General features: G+C 39.7%; 1 protein-coding gene across 1 annotated transcript in view; it reads left to right on the top strand.

Moving 5' to 3' along the window:
* The window catches only part of ZNF804B (zinc finger protein 804B), a 208,712-nt gene that overhangs the window by 119,913 nt on the left and 75,681 nt on the right, over positions 1-13,118 (top strand). The window lies entirely within an intron of this gene.

Raw genomic sequence — 13,118 nt, 5'->3', positions numbered from 1 at the left:
TTTCCTCAGAAGAAGAGGAAAGAATTCATAAGTAATCTCACCTAGTCTATGGGGAGGACAGGGAAGGATACTTTCTCGCACTCTTTCACCTCTTCTTTCTCCTTTTGGCTAGCTACAACAGCTTTTGAGTATTTTGAATACCCTTGGGACATTCCAGTCATCCTGCTTTTACTACTATGTGTCCTGAATGTATTTCATATCTGGCTTAGGGTTGTAAAAATTTTTAAGGGTGTAACTCAAAGATCTGCCTCAAGGCTGAATAATCATGGGTGGAATGACAGGTGGGACGATACAGGCAGGTATCTAGGGAACTTCTCACCTCCAATGATTTGTAACTTCACCCCTGAACAACTATAGGACCCTGATGGAGCATTTGAAAGGAAAATGCTGTGGCTATTCCAAAGAGGTGCAACTGACCACTCTGTGCTGGGCCCTGGCCAGTATCTACCAAACACTGCTCAACAGTAGGCAGTGCCTGCAAGGGGAAGAGGAGAAAAATAGACTGACAGACACTGCAGCTACCTCAACCCCAAAGATGTGCACTATGAATACTCAAACCCCAGAAACAGGCACTGTGGCTACTCCAATCCCGAAGACGTTCACTGTAGCTGAATCAGAAAAACAGCCTGTGCCAGTATCAGTCACCTTTACACAGAAGAATGAATATTGGATGTAGAAGCCAGCTTGTTTTGTAAGGGAAGAAATTCCTGCTACAAAGGGGGAGGAGGAAGAAGTGAATGAAATAGCACCATCATGAGAGGAGGAGGAAGAGGCAGAAGTCAGGAATTACCGTCCGATCTCTATCCCTAAGCAAGTTGTGAGACATGCAAAAGGACTTCAGCTGTTATCACCTGGCTGCTCCAATGCTGGGATAATGGGGCCAGCAGCCTGGAATTGGAGACTAGGGAAGACAAGCAGCTGGGATCCCTGTCTAGAGAAGGAAGCATTGACAAAGCAATTGGAAGAAGGAAACAAGTCCTCAGCCTTTGGAGGTGACCTCTGTCAGGTGTGAAGGAAAGATACCCCTTCAAGGAAGATTTTACAAGTCGCTCAGGCAAGTGGACAACCATGGAGAGAGACATGTAATACCTGAGGGAATTAGCTGTGCTGGAGGTGATTTATAATGATTCAGATAATGTCCAGTTACAAAAACTAGTCGAGTGTGGCAATGAGAGTGGAGAACAGCCTAGCCACGCCTCGATGTGGTGTCCCTATCCCAGCTGAACCCAGGACACACACATATAGAATAAAATGGTCTAAATGCGAGACTGATTTTTCAGCCTCTCTATATGGCTATCATACTATGAAAAGACAGGTATACTAATTTAGCATTGCTGGCTGAGCTGTTTCAGCACGTCAGTGAGTAATTGTCCAATTGGTTCTGAAACAGATGTAAAGTAGCAGTGCAATGTTTGCAGTGGAGTTGCTATAAAAGACTTATTTTCTTAGTTTCCAGTATAGGAGGCTTTGGGTCATGTAATCCAGCACAGAAATTGGTAACGACATGAAAACCTTATTCTGTCTAGAAACAAAAGTCTATTTATGATATTCAGAAAGCCCTTTTACTGTACTAAGCAGTACACAAGCCTTACAGTACCTTCACTTATATATGGGTAGAAAATGGATGCCTCCTGAGTGACTTGTCCAAACTTATCAGAAAAGCTTGTGACAGAGTGCTGTTGGACACTCAAGTCTACTCACCTTCAGGCTAGTGGTCTAACTGCAAGCTCCTTTGTCTTTTCTCCCAGTGGAATAGGTGCATGAAAGCTAAAATTATAAAGGGACTTTATATAGAGAACTGTAGAAGAGATAAAAGAATCAGTAAATTCAGAAATTGAGGTTATTCTGGGCTGGACATTTTTATGACAGCAGAGAAAATAACTAGCTGCAAGCAGCTAAAGGACATTCTGCAGTTTAAGATATATATGTGCTGCTCCCATTCCCATTTCCAAGGGTTCTTTATGATTACGGCACCATGGCTTGTGATAGCCATTCATCTCATATAATGCTACTGACATTTCAGTGCATGTCAGATATGTTTTAATGCTACATGAAAACATGAGAATTTTAAAGAACATACGTCTCAGTGTATTCCGTTGCATTTCAAACATCCAGCAAGAGCAGCATTGGAAATATGTCTTTCATACTTTTTAAGAAACAGCAGGCTGAATTCCATGGTTACACTCCAGGATCTGCAGAGTCCTCTCTGCATTTCTGACAAAAATACTGGGAACAGAATATTTTAAAGCATTTCTCAATTAACTGGACTACTGTGTTTGGTCTTGTTATTGGAGCACAACAGAGTCTTTACATCTGTGTCGGACTTTGAATACAGCCTTTGTCTATTTCTGTGATTAATGAGCTTGGTGAAAAATAGGGCTGGGTAGAAATAAAAACATATATTACTGGCTTTATTTCTTTTGTACTTTTGTTGAATGCTTATTTATCCATTTACTATTTAGGCAACACATAACAATGGAATATGTATGAATGGCCCATAAGTCTATCTGAACTTCTTTAGGTTATGATGATCAGATAAACTACCTTGTATTTTCAGTTACTTTCCCAGAATCTCTGAAGTAAAAATCTATGTAAAGAAGATGATTTTGGTTTACCTTAAAATTGGTATCTAAGAAATGTTGAGAACAAAAATGTCATGTTTTGTTGTAATGGTGATGTAAAATCTCTCTTTGTTTTCAGTTGTCTGAATCACATCCACTAGCAGCAGTCAAGAAAATGTGCAGAATGCAAAATAGTATTAGATCCCAAAAGGAATTTAGTACATATTTTATTTCAGAACATCAGTTACGTGCCAAAGTAGGATACTGAAGTTGCCAGTTTATCAGACAATTATGCATAATTCAAAACTTCTGGAGATGAGTCTCCACCTTTTTAGTTAGTTGTTCAGTGACTAAATTTTGAGATTGCTCCCCAGAGTTTGGTGCCTACTTTTGGTTCAGTGCTTCAGGAGACATAACTGCCCATTAATGAGACTTGCAAACTGTACTGAGCTACTTAAGATAGCAAGTAGGAACTGTTGGGAATGGAGGTGGTCTTAAGCTGTCCTCCAGTACTTTAGCCCCAGGGAGACTCGCAACATTGAAACTCTGCTGATATGGTGCAATTATTCATTTCTCTCAAAATACATCTGGAGAAGCCAATGGTGATCCTTCCCTAACCTCTTATCTAATAACTCGTGATTTAAGTACCCATCCAGATTGCAGAAGATTCAATTCTCTCCTCTACTTAATGGGATTCAACCCACCCCCCTATATCCCGGAAGAGCATCATAATGGCCACACTATAGGCTGTTCTGGGAAAAGGCTTTCTCAATCCCACGAAGGATGTTTCATGCTGTCTGAAATAATTGAAACTAGTGGTAGTGCTCTTGTAGCTGTAATGACCTAAGAACAAAAAGAGAAGAAAAACTTGGTGGGGTAAAAGTAGTGCCTCCTATAAGAACATCTGATGTAGCTGAAAGAAAAGGACAAGCTTAGGGTCATCTAAGACATTCCCCAGTAGAAATTTCTATGGTAGAAATTTAATTTCACAATAATACATTTAATGTAAAAATATGTGGGGCCAAAGAAGGAATTATGACACTTGAGAATGTGGACTTCATCCCTACTCAGATGAGTACTTAATATACATTAGCACTGGAATGGGCTGCCCAGATGGGTTGTGGAGTCTCTTTCTCTGGAGATATTCAAAACCTACCTGGACGAGGTCCTGTGGGATGTACTGTAGGAGGGCCTGCTCTGGTAGAGGCATTGGACTAGATGATCTTTCAAAGTCCCTTGCAACCCTTAAGATTCTGTCATTCTGTGATTACTTATTTGCATGATGAGAACATGGCACTTAGGTAGCTAAGTTAGATGGGTCTAGCTCCATTGTTTAGCTCCATTGACTGTGGAAAAAAATGGATAAAACAAAACACAACTTTTAAATATTCTTCATCCCTGTCAATGCACACAGCTTTATGTCCTGCTAGCTTGGGAAAGATGTCCTGATCAAAGGCAATATCTCAGGTTTTGCACACATGTTCAGTGAGTTATTTCAGAGTGTCTCACCTCCATTTTATGTGAAACATTGTCTCTCTCATGAAATTTTTAACAGCAAATGTCTGCTTCCTGCATAAAAGACCAATTTACCATCAATGCTGCTTGAAAACAGTACTCCGTTCTGGGCTGGGTGCTCTGGGATCTGCTTTTCCTGGACTGGGTCCACATGAGGTCCACCAACATGCCTCCAAGGACAATTAGTTGTGCTTGTGGCCCTGTCTCCCAGTTTGATTGGTCGGACTTCAGCTCAAAGAAACAACTCTTACCTTCATCTTTTACCCCTTTCCTCCATTATTAATTATCACAGGAACATATTAAAACTCCCCTTTAAAGTCAGAGGCCACATGCAGTCTCCATAACTGAATGTCAGGAGGTATTAGCTGCAGTTTGGGGAATGCATTCTCATTGATTTTCACAGTTACATACAGAATGCCAGTTAAACAATATCCATCAGCCAGGCTAACATCGCAGAGGTCCAAGAGTACAGCTGCACTATTTTACGGACCACCAATCTCCCATTGCTATGAAGAATCTTGTCAACATTTCTAAAAAAAAAAAAAGAGTCAGTCTTGATGGTCTCAATTTTCTTGTTATTTGTGCAATAATGTTTATTACACAAACATTTATCTTTAATGGTAAGCATTAAAATCAGAAGAAAAACTGTGGATTGGTCAAAGGAGAGAGTAAGGTTAAGAATTAATTTCCTCTCAGTGTTGCAGTGTCATTAACAAGGTCAAAATTTTATACAGAACCCACTCACTGCTGCTACAGGACAGCTGTAAAGGAGGAACATGTTGATCTACATTTAGCATTTTCTAAAGTTGAAAACATTTTAGACCTTTGAAGTCTTGTACTACTCCTCAAACTAATGTTTCATGCACAATGTGATTTCCTGCTTACAGGGATGGCAGATGCAAAACTTTTGCAACAGCTTGTCGAGGTAGTTAAAGCCAAAACATGCAGCAAATGGTCAGTATCGTTCACTGAAGACTGGGTGGAAAGATGACATAGCAACTGCAATCCACATAACAGAGAGGCTTGCCATGACCAAAACCTTCAGAAAAGAAATGGGGAATTTTTGCACTTAAAAATATTTTGAGGCTTTTTAATTTTAATTAAATTTTCAAACAAGTATCAAAACTAATGTTCTCTGTTCATCCGAATATGTATTAGAGAAAACTCATTTTGCTATGACATGATTTTTTCACTTAATATAGTTTATACTAGTTGCTACATTGAGATTGTTACTTGCTTACGTAGAGCTGTTTTTACCATGTCAGACCTCATTGTTCATCTCTATTATTTATATTCTTTTAATATTTTGTCTTTCTCTAGTGCCATTGAAATGCTTTTAACTTTATGAGACAATGTATTTTGACATTAGCAAAGTGTGACAATTTTACATTATCAAAACAAACAATATTTCTGCTTTTATATTTCTTGGAGCTTCCATTCTGTGAAAATTGATAACATCTTTCTGATTTAGAGTGAAAACACATTTATTTGTAAGATTTTTTTAATCAAAAGGTAACTCCATTTGCAAATTGGACCCTGTTGTGACTGATACTATGGAGACTCAGCAGATCATTTAGGAGACACAGGCGTCTTCAGAGGGGAGGGTTATTTTAATTTATACTGTCTTACAGTTTCTTGGTAGAGTTTCTTTTTTTTTTTTACTTGCTATATTCCTTCTCATATATTCATCTTGTAAGCTTGTACGTTACAAAAACTAAAATTGCTTATGAATTTGGCCTAATGTCTTTAGCAACATGAATCAGCTGATTACTTAAATCCAATCAATTGCCAGACCTGCAGCAAACACAGAGAAAAGAATCCTGGCAAGGATTTTAGCTTGCTTTCTTGCAGGACACTCTCTAGGAGTGGATTATGTTTTAAAAAAATAAAGTTATGGGGAGACTAAACTCTTTCTGATCAGTTACTCTCTTCCCAGGAATCCCACATGATAGCTGTCATTTTTTTTTCAAGCTGTAAAAACTAAATACTCTCAGCCTTGTTCTGTGGTTTCCTCTCTGTTTCAATTCAGAAAAGTACTGTCTTAGAGTATAACTGAGACTCCTGAAGCCATGTTATACTCCAAATAATTACTACAAGAATTAAACTTGTGATTTGTACTGTTCTGCACACAGACTGCATTGTGCAGTGGTAAGGTCAGACTAAGCAAAACTTGGGGTATTTGCCAATTATTTTCTTTCCCTTTTAAGACTCTTGAGTCATCTGAGCTCCTCTGAATTAAAGAAAAGATTCCTGCTGGTGTTGATGACTCAGTCTGTGAAGAACAGTCCCTTGTGCCTTTTTGACATGAGCAAAACCACACAGCTCTGTAACTTGCAAAGTTTGAACACTTGCTTCAGAACATCACTAAAATATTCTCCTTGACTTAGCTGTGCCATCAGCACTCTATGCTTCATAAGCAGAATACATCCCAGATTTCATGTATTTTGCCTCAGAATAGCTAGGGAAAACATGAAACATCTTTCATCTGTATTTTCACTTATGTGAATTGAAACACAGAAAAGCTAAATCTTCTCTATCCAGTGAGAGTAGATATATAGCCACCTTGCTGCAAACCCAGCACTGAGTCAGGCATAGTCCCAAAACCATACAGCTGTATTTGAGTAGCTGGGAGCCATCAGCAGGGCCCAGCTGAAAGGAGGACGTGCCTGGTAACTGCCTGGTTTTCTGGCTGCCAGACTGCATCTGTATCATGGCCCTCAGGGACAAAATAATGACAGAGAAAAGTCTTGAATGACTGCCCTTGAGTCAGCAGTATCCCCATCTGGGATTTCCCAACCACCCAGGCAGTCTGTGGAGGATCTGGGACTTGGGCAAGTTTTGGAAAGTAGCAGTATGCCCATATGTGTTCACTGAACATCTGGGGACTGCAGTTTTTTAAACCAATATTTTTAAAAAGTGCTCAGCAACTTCTGAGCGCAGCTCAGAAGCTCTGTGAGGTATGGCAGCATACATTTCTGAAAGATGTCCTGTAAAACAGACATTCTGTAAATGCTTGGATTCATTATGCGAAGCTATAAAGAGCCAGTAATGTCTGACATGAATCAAAGCTTGTAGGCATTATACAGTCCATTAAAGAAAGACTGAGGACAGTGGCTTACCATGGTTATTATGCGAACTGTGCAGTACTTGAGAAGTTCCATGTGGATTAGTGGCACCAAACAGAATTACTTAGCACTCCTCATTACTGAAGTTGCCTGGTATAAGAAAGGCAATTGGTGTGTTTCTTCCCGTTTACTTGCTTTTTTACCATTCTTGTGATATTTTGCAAACTTTTTGCTCAAGCAAACAATTTACTAGCTTTGTTTCTTAAGGTGTGTTTCTAAAATTGAAGGTTTATATACACTTGATCTCCTCCTGCAAAGAGCACAACTTTCCAAGTGGCACTGGATGTCTCATTGATTCAAAAAGTTGGAGAGATTTGCCTTTTCTTGTTTTTACTTCAGAGACTTATGTTACATAAGGCTATAACTGAGCTTTTCATTACAGTGCATTACAGGAGCACTGTGTTGTGATGGTGTGTGTTTAACCATAGCTACTACCATTTTTCAGACCATTTTTCCTTGTAAATAGCTGCAGTCATAGTTTTGGGGTTAAATTATTTTGGTTTCATTTTTTAATGGGAACTCTCTCTGTTACAGAGCTGTCCACTACCTCCAGTCTTCCCAGTTTTGAGAGGGGTTAGAGTGAATTCATTAGACTTAGACTTTTACAATTTGACTGAACCTGTTAAAAGCTGATCACCTCAAGGAAGGTCTGCAAGCTCACATTTGCAATTAACAGTGAGAGCTGGTATTCAAGACACCCTTCAGGGAAAGCATATTTCCTTGAGATAAAGCCCACGAAAGCAAACTCTACACCTTTCATCACAAGGTGCAGTGAGAGCAGGTCCTGAATCAAAGTCTGCTGACGTTAGTTGACTTTTTTTTCATTTACTGTTATTGTTTGGGCCCTGCAATGAAGTGAGTTCAAAAACAGAATATTTATTCAAGTCAAGCTGCCCTTCTACCTCAGACAATTAACTGTTGAAGTACAGAAAAATTTGAGGAGATCATAGTTTTCTTGGTAAACTAAGAGGTGGGGTCATGCCCTATGCTTTAATGACAGTGGCAAGTCACAAGTCTTGGTCTGCCATTCCCACCAGAGTGTGACCAGAGCGAGGTTAGGACAGAAAGGACAGGGTGAGTGAGCAAGAAATCACAGAGCTGGGGAGTTGTGACAGATCATCTCCTCCCCCATGAGAGGTGTTGGCAGCTTGGAGGAGGACAAGATTCTGCAGGAAACAGCTTTGCAAACAGTGGGCTTGTGGTCAGAGAACTACCACCTGTGCAAACCACAGCAGTTCTATGGAAAGTTCGATGGCAGATTGTTAAGGCTGGACATATCTCTGTGACAACCATCTTTTTTTTTTTTCCTAAATTCATTCATTATTTAACTTTTGTGTGTGTGTGTTCTGCTTAAAAAGGCTTAGGTTTTAGAATGCCAATGGCATCCTGGGGTGTACTAGAAGGGATATGGGCAGTAGGTCCTTAAGATGACATATTTTCCCTGAGTACAGACTAAATAAGGAAAAAAATATTCGTACAAACTAGGGAATTTTTTTCAAAATTCTTAAATTTAGTTTAATTCCTACTGACTTTATGAGAAGTTTCATAGGAAGGGATATGTGTATTAAAGCCTAACAAATATGCTTTTAGGTTTAGTTGTAAGTGACAATTTATACTCTGTTGCACAAGTAAAAATCTGTAACATCTTCACTAAAGCCTACTGAATTCTTCTGAATTTTGACTTTGTATAACCAGTTACAATTTGGCAAGTATGTTTAAGTAATTGCTTTCCTTGAGGAAAAAAAATAATTATGCATGGAAAAAAATTGTAGAAAGATATAAATTTTTCATATCAGTGTTTAAATAATTTGGTTTATTTATTGGTGGTTTTAGTTAACAGTGTTTTGAAAAGGAACTAACAATGTCTTCTAAAGAAATTCAAGATCTGACTCCTATTGTTGGAAGTGGGGGATTGTGTTCTATTGCTACCTTTCAACATCACAAAAATTACAGGAAAACAGACTCTTTCCATATCTGAAGGCTACTGCTGGAACATACGTGTACAACTGACCATACACTCCTCATGTGTCTAAAAATTACTTCACAGGTGTTTATTCACTCAGTTTGTTTATCAGTATACTGGGTTTTGCTGTAATACGGTTACACTTCATAGAAGCTAGTATGAAGCTGTGTTTTGAAGCTGTGATGAAAAACATGTGGTAACACAGGGATATCTTAATTATTGCTGAGTGATGCTTACATAGAGTCAAGGCCTTTTCTCCTTCTCACCCATCCCACCAGTGAGGTGGGCTGGGAGTGCACAAGAAGCTGGGAGGGGACACAGCTAGGAGAGCAGACCCCAACTGACCGGAGGGATATTCCTGACTGTATTACATCATGGCAAGCGTATGAAGCTGGGGGAAGAAGAAGGAAGGGGAGAACCTTTAGAATCATGATGTTTGTCTTCTCAAGTAACCATTACATGGGACTGAGTCCTGCTTTCCTGGGGATGGCTGAACAACTGCTTGAAGATGAGACATGGTGAATTATTTCCTTGTTTTGCTTTGCTTGTATGCTTGACATTTGCTTTATTTATTAAGCTGTCTTTATCTCAACCTGTGGGTTGTTTTTTTACGCTGACAATTCTATCCACTATCCCAATGTGGGGCGGGAAGGAGAGGAGGGGACTGATCCAGCAGCTGTGTAGCTAAACTACCACAATCAATTTCAGCAAAAAATTCCAGATCTTGATTTCATATATTAAGGGAGGATATTTGCCCAAAGCCATGAGAATTTGATGCATCATAGCTGGAAATCAGATCCTGCTGTCTTTGGCTAGTATGGATCAATTCGTGTAGGATCTGAGGGGTCAGTAGTATTTTACTCCCTGTAGCTGTTTGGTCAGTGAATGTACCTCTAATATAAATCATTATATTTGGATATACCAGCAGAGTACCCGTGTTTGTAAAGAGTGATGTTAATATTTCAGAATCTTTCCTGTCTTGATCCTTTAGATATATATCTGGGTTGACTGAGAACTTATGTAATACCAAGTATTGAAAATGAGTCTTGGTATTCATGGTACTCACCATGAGCCAGCAATGTGCCCTGGTGGCCAAGAAGGCCAATGGCATCCTGGAGTGTATTAGAAGGGCTGTGGGCAGTAGGTTAAGAGATCAAACACTGTACTGTGCTGTACAGTATACAGAAAACTCCATTAGTAGTCAATATGTAGTAAAGGCACCTGGACCTTAACATTATTCCACAAAATCTCCATGATGAAAAGTTCAGTAGGCTCCTGTGACTGGAGTGACAATCAGCTCTGAGGGGCAATGTCCCAGGTGAGGCTTCCATGCAGAAAGGATCTTTCTCCATCTATAACTTCCTTATGAAGAACTTAGTATTCCCTGTGCCTGCAGGGTGACGATGGCAAACTCAGAGGGTATAGCAAACCAGATTTTTGTTTTTACACACTATTAATATGATTGGAACTGGAAATATATTTTATATATCATTTCAATCAGGGTAAGAATATAGGTTTTCTGGTTTAGCAGGCAACAGGTTAGAGAAGCACTTACTACATAATACTAGTACTGTAGCTACTATTTATTTTTAATTGAATTAACAGTTTAAAGCTAGCTTAATGAATACTTCTATAGTGAGTACCTGTTTCATAGATCATAATGTCACTCACTCATATCAAAGACAGAAGAAGATTCTTTTTCTGCCACCTCCAGAGGGTAACCTTGAGGGACGTCCCCGCTTAAGGGGGAAGATTTTCAGACACACTCCAAAGGAGAGTATGCAGAAGTCTTCTCTGCCCCACAGAAATGGAACTGGGCTTTTATGGAGCAAAGTGATTGATTGTCAGACATCTTGTTGAATTTACATCTCTGCAGAGCTAGCAAGAACATCTAGTTTCCAGCAACAATATTGTATCAGAGATGTCTGTTTCACAGGGCTGTAAAGATGGCCCCCGTAAGAAGTTGCTTGAAATTCTCTCCAGCTCTGATTCAGACCCACTTCTGGAGCTGAGCCAACTAGACGCCTCCACAATCACTTTTTAAGGAGAAAACAGAAGAGCACGGTTCTTCCTGTTTCATCTTTTTCTATTCTGCCCTTCCCTCTTTTCCGGATCGTGGTGGTGCAAATTGTTGGAAGAGAGAGAGAAGCAACCATGTGGACCCCAAGGTCAGCAAGGGAAGAGGAGGTGTGCTGGAGCAGAGACTCCCCTACATCCTGTGGAGAGGACTGGTGAAGCAGAGAATTGTTTGCACTTCATAAAAGACCATGTGCCAGGAGCAGTGACTATGCCCAGAAGAGGCTGCGTCCTGTGGGAGGGACCCTGTATTCACAGAATCCATAACTGTTCCTTAAGGACTGTGTCCTGTGGATGAAACACTGTATTGGAGCAGGGGAAGAATGCAAGGAGTCATCTTCCTCTAAGACAGAAGTGGCAGAGCCCATCTGTGAGAGACTGACCACATCCCCCATTCCCTGCCCCACTGAGCCGTTGCAGGGGGAGGAGGTAGAGATAGCAGGAGCAGTGAGCTGAGACCAGGAAGAAAGGAGGGATGGGGGAGAGAGATCTTAAAGTGCTGGTTGTAGTTTTCTCATCATCCTACTCCCTTTTTTCCTTTATTCCGTTCTGTTTCTTCTAGGTAGTAGAGCAAACTTTCCTACTTTCCTCTCTAAGTTGTGTACTGGAGTCTGTTTTGCCTGGAACCTTAATTGGCAGTGAGCCCTCCTTGTCCTTGTCTTGATCCACAATACTTGGTTATCTTTGTTTTCCCTCCCAATTCATAGGGGCTGTCCTAAGGAGGATGGGGGTGGATGGGTGGCAGTGAGCAAGAGACTATCGTCATGCTTCATTGCTGACTGGGCAAAACCACTACAATAGTAACTGTTCCAGCCAAAAATACTCACTCTTTTTAAAGCTGATAAAATTTCTATTAAAAAAGTCAGACACACACAGTTTAATAAGCACTGTCAAGATAAGTAGAAAATTGACCTGTGAAAAGCCAGCACATTGGAGTTCGAATAATATGAACATGCTTTCTGCCGGTGTAAAAATTACCTACTCTTTCCTGTATATTCTCTTAGCAGTATACCTCAAATAATTCATGGCCCATCAGAAAGTCTTAGGCAGCATAATTTTATTGATAACATTCAAATGTGAGGCAAAAGTACTTCCAGTGCAAGTACTCTCTTAATGGTAAGAGAGTACTCAAGTATTCTTCCCAAATATATTAAAAATCCATTTAGTACATAACAGTAAAGGGAGCTTTTAATAATAGCTTGAGTATCTACACCTTTGTAGGGTAACATTAGGTCAAAAAAATCACACATCTTGCCAAATATGAAAGTGTTCCTTATTGCCTGTTCCATGCTGACCCTTTCATCACTATCATAGTTTATCTGAGACTGTGATGGTGACAATAGCATAAGTGTGCTTTATGGAAAAGAACATAAAGAATGGCCGGATGACACAAAATGTATAAATGAAGATATGCAACTCTTTAATAATGCATGACTGAACTGAAATGGGGTGAAAAGCATTTCATTTCCTTGAGACTGACTCATCTTTCAAAAAATTTGCATTGTAAGAGAGAAAAATCACAACCCCAAATGACACATTGCAAAGCTTTAATTATCACAGAATGTTATGAACCATATATATGATGAACATGTTGCTATGTTTAGGGCTTTAGTCATGTCAGCCTCAACAAGCTGTTGAAATACTAGGGTTGTGATTCAGCAAGGAAATTGAATGAACTGAAGCATTTTTCTCTGATCGCTGGTGTGACAAAAATTAAACAAGTGTTTTAGTATGTATTTCATTGAGGTTTTTAAGCAGATAATATTTCTGAGTCCCAGGACAAGCTAAAATAGCTCTTTTGATCTGTGCCTATGTGTTAGTTCCTGTTTTGTGTTTGGGATATGGGGGGCTGCATTTCAACATCATCTTGCAGTGTGT

Source organism: Colius striatus, chromosome 5, assembly GCF_028858725.1.
Source record: "Colius striatus isolate bColStr4 chromosome 5, bColStr4.1.hap1, whole genome shotgun sequence".
Taxonomy (NCBI): Eukaryota; Metazoa; Chordata; class Aves; order Coliiformes; family Coliidae; genus Colius; species Colius striatus.
Note: the sequence above shows the minus strand (reverse complement) of the source record. Positions and strands in the feature narration are given on the sequence as shown.